Source organism: Helianthus annuus, chromosome 3 (assembly GCF_002127325.2).
Source record: "Helianthus annuus cultivar XRQ/B chromosome 3, HanXRQr2.0-SUNRISE, whole genome shotgun sequence".
NCBI classification, from domain to species: Eukaryota; Viridiplantae; Streptophyta; class Magnoliopsida; order Asterales; family Asteraceae; genus Helianthus; species Helianthus annuus.
Genome location: NC_035435.2, coordinates 61,501,635 through 61,510,112, shown reverse-complemented (window position 1 = coordinate 61,510,112; position 8,478 = coordinate 61,501,635).

Below are 8,478 nucleotides of genomic sequence, written 5' to 3'. Positions count from 1 at the left end.
TCTGGTTACGGAAATGAACAATATCGTTACCGATGCAAAGGAAAAGTGTTACTGGGATCCATATACAATGAGAATGTGTAAAAGATGGGATGATGCAGTTAAGAATACCGTCTAAACGATGACTGATCAAGTAAGCTCTGGAGGTGATGAAGCTTTTCTAAACAAAGTTGGAGAGGGTGGCGATAATATTCAAGAGTTAGGAGGGGATGAAGATGCAACCGTACAAGAAGAAAACACAGGAAAAATAAAAGGTAGAGAAGAATTTGTGTTATTTCTTAAGATTAAAGGTAATTTAAGTTAAATGATGAGAAAACGTTTGTGATTTTATAGGTTGTGATGATGTTGATAATATGATATATGACAATGGGGGTATTTCAGACTCATGCCTGGCTGCATTACAAACCATAGAACCAGGTGTATACAAGCAGACGAGAGAAGGTAACAACTCTGATCATTACTATAAGATTAACCGTCTTCTTACTTGTGTATACAAAAAAATAACCTACTCGAACATACAAACAGTGATACAAGCAGCAACAGATGTGGTACACCAATTGGACCAAGATGTAAATTTAGCAGAGTCCAGTCAGCAAAAATCACAAAGTCAGAAAACAGTAACCGAGTCGATGTTGAATGAACTAGAAAAAATAAACCTTGACGTCTATGGGAAAGAAATGCCTCCCACCACATCCGCTGAAGAAACAGATGAAGTGACGAATGCAGAAATGCAGTCGATGGAGACACTTTTAAGATTGGCTCCCATCCTACAAACATCAACTGACAGTAAGCAAAAAAACTCCTGTGTCTGCTAACAAAAAGAAAATGGATGAAGAGAGAGAGAGAGAGAGAGAGAGAGAACTAGTGAGAACGCGTATCAAATGTGGAGGGTTAAAAATAAAAAACGAATGGCAGAATTAGGTGACGCATACCGATCACCTTACTACAACAGGATAACCAACTTATATGAGCCACTCCTGGAACGTGACCAAATGATCATCTGTAACCTCTTAGCTCCAGTCGGAAATATTAGGTAAGATCAAGGTTTTGTTTCTTTTAAACCGCTTAAAATATTGATCTATTTATGTTCACCATTTGTTGAAAATGGTCCTTTTTTGGTTTTAAACAACAGCTCATTGTTGTACAAGTCTGAAAGTGGAGTAGAAACAACAAAAATCATTTTTGAAAGCTTTCTCCCATTTCGCAATTCGTAGCTTCAAATGGAGTGGACGTGTTTGTAGATGTGTTGAACTTTGAAGAGAAAAAAAGGGACAAAAAATCATCACCATACAGGCTGTTCTTGCCAGTAAGTTTTTCCCTATTAATCACGCATGTAATGTATGTATATATGTTAATCACGCATGTCAGATGTTAAATCACACATATTGAATGCTAATCACGTAAGTTATACGTTATTGACACATGTTTTATGTTGATGCACACATGTTTAAGGTTAATCACGCAAGTTATATGATAATCACGCATGTTTTAAGTTAATGCACATATAGAGTTTAATAATAACACATATACATAATTTTTGCAGCCTGACGTAATGTATGGGCCCAAATACAATGACAATGATCGATTGAAATTATTTGCATCAAACCTAGACGATATACTGGGTAAGTATGAGGTCAAGAAACTTGACACAGTGGATCTTATCTTCATTCAAGTACTACTATCTGATCATTTCTGGTGCCTATGCTTTCACTTAAAAAATGGCGAAATTGAGTTAATGGATAACTCTAGGTTTAAGGAATTGTTTAGCAAACGCTACCATGGTCGCCTTGAAAAGCTGGTAATTCTCGAATACTCAGCTTTATATAAAAAACGACTATATATTATAATGAGTATGTACTAATATGATTTGTTATCTGATTATAGCAAAGAGTTCTAGTTCTATACCTGAAAGACAAGATACGACGAAAAGAATGGATAAGAAACTTGGAAACGGCAAGCATAATAAGAAAAGAAATGGATTGGAGAACTCTTCAAAACGGAGTTGACTGTGGTGTCTTCACTATGAGACATATGGAAACGTACAAAGGCAAATCACCATGGAATCTGGGGTTTGTGAACGAAGATAAAAAGACCATTCAAGATTCACAGCTTCAATTCTTGAGGTACCGGTATCTTAGTAAGATTGTATTGTCCGACTACAATCTTATAAGGAAACAAGTGTATGACAAAGCTAAGGAATTTGCGAAGACCGCAAGCATCGTAGATGTGTTGAACGATCTAGATAACAAAATTAGGGACCGATTGGATCAGTTCTTTAAACTTGACAAATTGAAAAAAAATGTTACGTCGTAGAACTACTTTGTTACAAACATATTTGACCTGTTCCTTTTTTTATTTTATTTTTATTTTTTTATTTTGCTGATTACTCATGTTGTAGAACTACTTTGTTACAAACATATTTGACATGTTCCTTTTTTTATTTTATTTTTATTTTTTTTATTTTACTGATTACTCATATACTATATTATCAGATAACATGAAAAATGTAAACACAATGGGTATGTTTCCTTATTCAAATACAAATTCGATACAAGAAAACCACTTAGATAAACATAAAAGCCACATGGTTTCACTACCCAAATTCATGAAACATACAGAAAATGCTTCATAATACAAACACACATGCTTGCACCCATCAGAAAAAGGACTCCAAAAACTTGATCTTCGTGTCCATAGAGCATCTTAAGACGGTTATTGCATCCGCAAGCTCCTTTAAATGTTTCTTAACTCGCTCTCCTAGATCAACCATAAACATCATAGCCACCTCTCGGACACTGGACTCTTTCATACCGGACATCAATTTGAATATTTCTTCTCGCCTCTTCATGTTCTCTCTGACCCTAGAAATGTTAGTCTCCAACAAGTCTTTACAAGAATTGTCTTTAGCAATTTGTTCCTCTGTCCTCTTTTTAAGATACACACTCATACCTGATGATAAAGAAGAACCACAAGATGAATTACAAGAATCTGCCATCTTTGGGGACAATATTACAATGAACTTTCAAGTGAAATATAAAAGCAAGTACCCACGAGCTCATGATCTGTCAAATGTATAATTATTGAGAATGACAATTATTGGTTCAAAAGTCACATGTCTTTTGGAATTTTCTTGGAGCAGTAGGTTGATAGAAAAAATTACGCCAGTTAATAATTGGCTATGACAAAAAATAACGCAAGTTATCTAATTGACTATGTTAAATAATAACGCAAGCGATCTTTATAATTGACTTCGAATAATAACGCAAGTTGGAATAATAACGCATTTCTGGACTGAATTATAGTATGTTTTTTATAAAATATATTAAACAACAAACAAGTTGTTTTATAAAATAAGAATACTAATAATCATCATATCTACATATAGCCTTACAACGACATGACTGGTAATTATGTTTGAAGTTTAATATCACTGACCAAAATCCTTCACCCAACCACCCCTATTAAATTACAATCTTCCTACTTAATCAAAATCTCATTTCATTTTTGGCAAAAAAAAATAACAACCTAAAATAAGTTACAAAAATGTCTACAGACCCCGCAAGTACAACGATCAAGGAACTCCTCTCCACCCGCAGGTTGATGGAACTTGCAACGGATGTAAACTCCACTAACTGTGTTTTTGATGTGCAGAGGAAGGTCCTTGACCAACAGAAGATGAACCAAGAAGTGTGGGGAAAACTACTTGAAGAACCAAAATCTTCATTAAGGGACGAAGGCATCAAGCTCATAAAGGATCAGTCTTCTGCTGATCACTTGGTTTACTCCTATCTAAAGGATGCAGTTAAGACGGTGCAACAAAAGATGGAGTCCAGCGACAAGGAGCTTGATAAGATATTCACATTGAAATAGGTGGTATTTCCGCTTTATAAAGTTTTTTGATGTTTGGGGGTATGTTATAACCTTGATTTTGTGAAAACTTCTGGTATGTTTTTGGTGGCAATGTGATGTGTGTAAATGCAACATATAAATTACATCAAATGAGGCATAAAACTAACCCTTTTTAGTACTAATGTTGGAAAAAGTGTGTTTTTGTCTTACTTTTGTATTTTCAGGATTAAATGAGCGTAAACGAACAAAAGGAGCAAATATGCAGCAAAATCTAACATAATTACAAGAAAAGGAATAAATGTGGCATGCCCGACCCCTCGACAGCATCTTCCCAAGAAAAAACAAGGAAACAGAAAGCTGACCACGGCCCCGTGCCCAGCGGACATGGGGGCGTGGCCAGATGTCTGCAGAAAGGACAAAGCTATAGAAGCTTCTATTCCCAACACGGGGGCGTGCCCAGCTCGACGGGGCGTGGTCAACGCTAAGATTCGCAGAATCTAAGCAAATCTTGATAGTACAGATACGCTTCTGCACACGGGGCCATGCCCAGCGGACACATGGGCGTGTGGAGCTAATGCAGACAAAGAACAATTAATGAAGAAAGAGAAAGTGGACGGACACGGGGCCGTGCCCAATGGACACGGGGCCGTGTCCGGGCTTCTGTGCAGGCTATAAATAGAGGTGCTTGGTTCACTTCAAAGGCATCCCTTGGCAAACCACCTCTCTCCCACTTCACCCACACTCCACCACCACTACAACCCACATCCACCACCATCATCCATCATAGAGTGTGTGTAGTAGTCTCAGCATCCAAGATTGATAGTAAGAGTTCTTGAGAATCAAAGGCCATGTTTGCCTAAGTCTCTTACATCACTTGGTGAAGACACGCATTTACTCTAACACTTTTGATTTTTAATCTTTTCGCACTTTTTATTTGGTTTTGTATTAATGACTTTAATAACTAGTTTCTTATGTTGAAGGTGAAAATTCCTTATCATTTGTCTGTGGTGTATTGGCGTTAATTTACTGTCTATATAAAATAAAAGATTTACACCATTCATATCTCTACGGTCTATATAGAGATATGTTGGCTACCTGGTCGGGGGTTAAGGGAATGGTTTGCTAAGGTTCTTGCCTTGTTCAGTGTATAGATCCTGCAAGGAACTGGGTCAAGCTTACTAGGACCTCCTTCAATACCCACTGGTATTGGATGGCGGGGGTGCGAATGGCTTGATCCCCTCATATGTAAACTACTATTAATACATTAACCCGGCTACTTGGGATTGTATCCATGCTGACTCAAACCACTTAGCCGAGGGTAACGTCACCTTCAAAAGAGGGGCCTACCACATTACGCATTAATAACTTAATTAATTATCTTTCAATATTCAGACTCTTTAGGATTGTATCCTTGATGACTCAAACTACTGGGCTGAGGGTAACGTCACCTTCAAAAGAGGGGCCTACTACTATAACTAAGATGATCTCTTAAAAAGTGCAAAAGTGCGGAAATCATCAAAGGTAACACTAAAGGCGAATCGGATCCAAGTGATTCATGTTTTCTATCTGTTTTTATTTTTACTTTTATTTTCAGCAGTCTTAGTTTTTATTTTCATGCTTAAAACCTTTTTCTAAAATTTGATTTGGTTAGCCGTTGAGGATAAATCGGTATTAAAAGCTCATGTGTCCTTGGACGACATCGGTATCTTACCAACACTATACTACGCTCACGATGGGTGCACTTGCCCATATGTGTCTTTAGTGTTAGTAGAATATCGTGTTTTTATAAATTTAAAACTTGACTAAAGTATTAAAAAGGGCTTAAAATATAACTAAAAATATATTCACGTTGACACACATCAAGTTTTTGGCACCGTTGCCGGGGACACAAGGATTTTAAGAAAGTTAGGAATCAACGGCCTAATCGTTTTCTTATTTTTCTGTTTTTTTAGGATTTTTCTAGATTTTTCAGTTTTTGCAGAAGCTCAGCACGGGGCCGTGCCCGCTGAACATGCCCCCGTGCCCAATCTTTGGTACTGGCAATCCTTTTTTAAGTCAGACAGTAGCTGAACACGGGGTCGTGCCCACTAAACACCCCGTGCCCAAGCTTCAGATACTGAAAACAGAATCGTGAGATCCTGACAGTTGGTAATTTCTGACGCAAACATGAGTGATACTGATAATTTTTACTTTCGCTCCTCTTATGGTACGTGGTGTCAAATATGTGGCAGAACTCATGAAGATTTAAAATGTTATTTTTTAAATTACAATCCCCAATATATAGACCCATTTTTTTCCTCTAGCCTTAAGATGGGCGAAAGTAAAAACAATCCCTATCTCTCCCTCGAATGCTCTCAATCATCCCTTCGAGATGAAATGATTCTTGAAGAATTATTTCAAATGGAAGAACTAATTCTCCGATGGATAAAAGAACTTGAGATGGATATAACTAATTCATCTCAAGACAATAATCAAGGAGAATTATTGAGATCGCATTCGGACTATAACAACATTGTTGCTCCCGAAATCACCTCTAACTCTTGCGAGGACTTGAGCGATAGTCGTCCCTGTGTCGATTGTGTCATGAAGGACTCCCCATCGGTGTCCGCCGATGCATACATAGACCTGAGCGATTTGACATACACCTTCTTTAACGAGAGCCCGGATAAGGGAAATAAAGTTTGGTTTTGCCCACCGGTATTTAGCTTAGGAATCACCCTTTCTGATAACCTCTTGCGTTCTTGTCTAAAACTAGGGCAACTTAGGTGTCTCAGGCACTTCGGTGTTGTTTTGTCTAGTAAAGAACCACCCGATCCGGATAAACTCCTTGAAGATAGATGAAACTTCATAAACAACTTCTAGCCACGGGGCCGTGTCCAGGTCCGCACGCCCCCGTGTCCACCAAAAGATTCCCGTCTGACTTTTGGTCAGAATATGGACAAAAAGTGTCAGAATTTTGTCTGCACACAGGGCCGTATCCAGCCGACACGGGGCCGTGTCCAGCGTGCTGTCGTTTTCTATAAATGCAGCAAGATTCATGCACTCTTGGACCCATTCCAAAGACAAAGATCTGGTGGGATCTTCACATATACCATACTAGGTATATTCTAAAGAAGGTTCTCAACAACCATCTTGTCTTTTCTACTTTTGTCCATTGCCTTCTTCATCATTTTCTCCTCAAAACCTCCATTAAAGCTTGAAATTTCCATGTTTTCAAGCTTTATTGTAACATTTGTTAAGTTTTTGATCAAGGAATCTTGATAAAAATAAGTTTTACAACACTGTTTTAAGTTATTTCTACTTAAAAATGCTTCAAAAGTCAGAAAAATAATTTAAAGCTTCAAGATTCCTTGTTTAGAAAACCTGCAGAGAGGTGAACACGGGGCCGTGCTCAGCAAGCACGGGGCCGTGTCCGAGGTACTATTTCATTAAATTGAACTTTTCGACTTGTTTTTTCGTAGAATGTCAAGCCAGAATAGTGGAACCTCTTCAGCACATTCAAGGAACAGTCATAGGGAATGAAGGCCTTCTATCGAAGCAACTCTTATGCGCTATGTGATGGCGCTACGAGAAGCTCTCGACGAAATGACATCCGTAGAAGAAGTCCTAATCGACCGTATTAATTATCTCATGGTGGGGCTAGAAAACAGTTTTCAAGAAATCAACATCTTGCACCAGAGGTTGAACATTCTTGTAACTCCCCCCATGGAACCAATCCTTCCCCAAGAGGATTGGAACCTAGCACTTGGAATCGTTAACCCCACCGGGTGGGATGACATCCCCGCGGAACCTCCTCTTGAAAATCTACAAGAAGTTCCGGTGGAAGTCACACCCCCTCAAAACGAGGACGCCAATGAGCCCGCCTTTCTTCTCCCTCGGGAGATAGAGAAATGGCTCAACGATGTATGAGGGACCATTCCCAGAAAAGAAGTTCTTCAAGCCGCATTCAACCGAGAATATTATCTTTTTCGGAAATTTTGCTCTTAAAATAAACTATAGGCTAGGACTTCTTTGTGGTTTTAGATTTCTTGTGTTTTATGACCTATTTATCTAGATTTAGTTTATGCTTTTATTTCCTAGGAACTAGTGTAACTCACTCTTTAATGAATGATGGTTTTTAATTATTAAATGGTGTTTGGATGATGATGTAATGGAATAAAACACACTCAGAATGGTGAAGGTTACTAAGGGAAACTTGAACCCACACCCCATGCACAAAAACAGAGCCTCCCGACAATTTTTCTTTATTACAGCAAGTTCAGCACGGGGCCATGCTCAGCCAACACGCCCCGTGCTCAAGAATCTGCAGAAAATGCCCAGTTCAGGTAACTGGACACGGGGCCATGTTCACTAAACACGCCCCCATGCCCAGCCTTCTTTAAACTATGATACTGGCAATCTAAACACGGGGACGTGCCCGGATGAACACGGGCCCGTGTCTAGACGCCCAGTAACATAAATTTTTGTTTTTAAACACCTTTTTACACATTCAATCAACCTAAAAACTTATTTTTGGGACACATTGAGGACAATGTGTAATTTAAGTGTGGGGGGATGCTAAAACCTTGAATTTTGCAAGTCCTAATAACAAGCCTTACAAAAAACTCTATTGGAACCGCTAATCACCCCAAA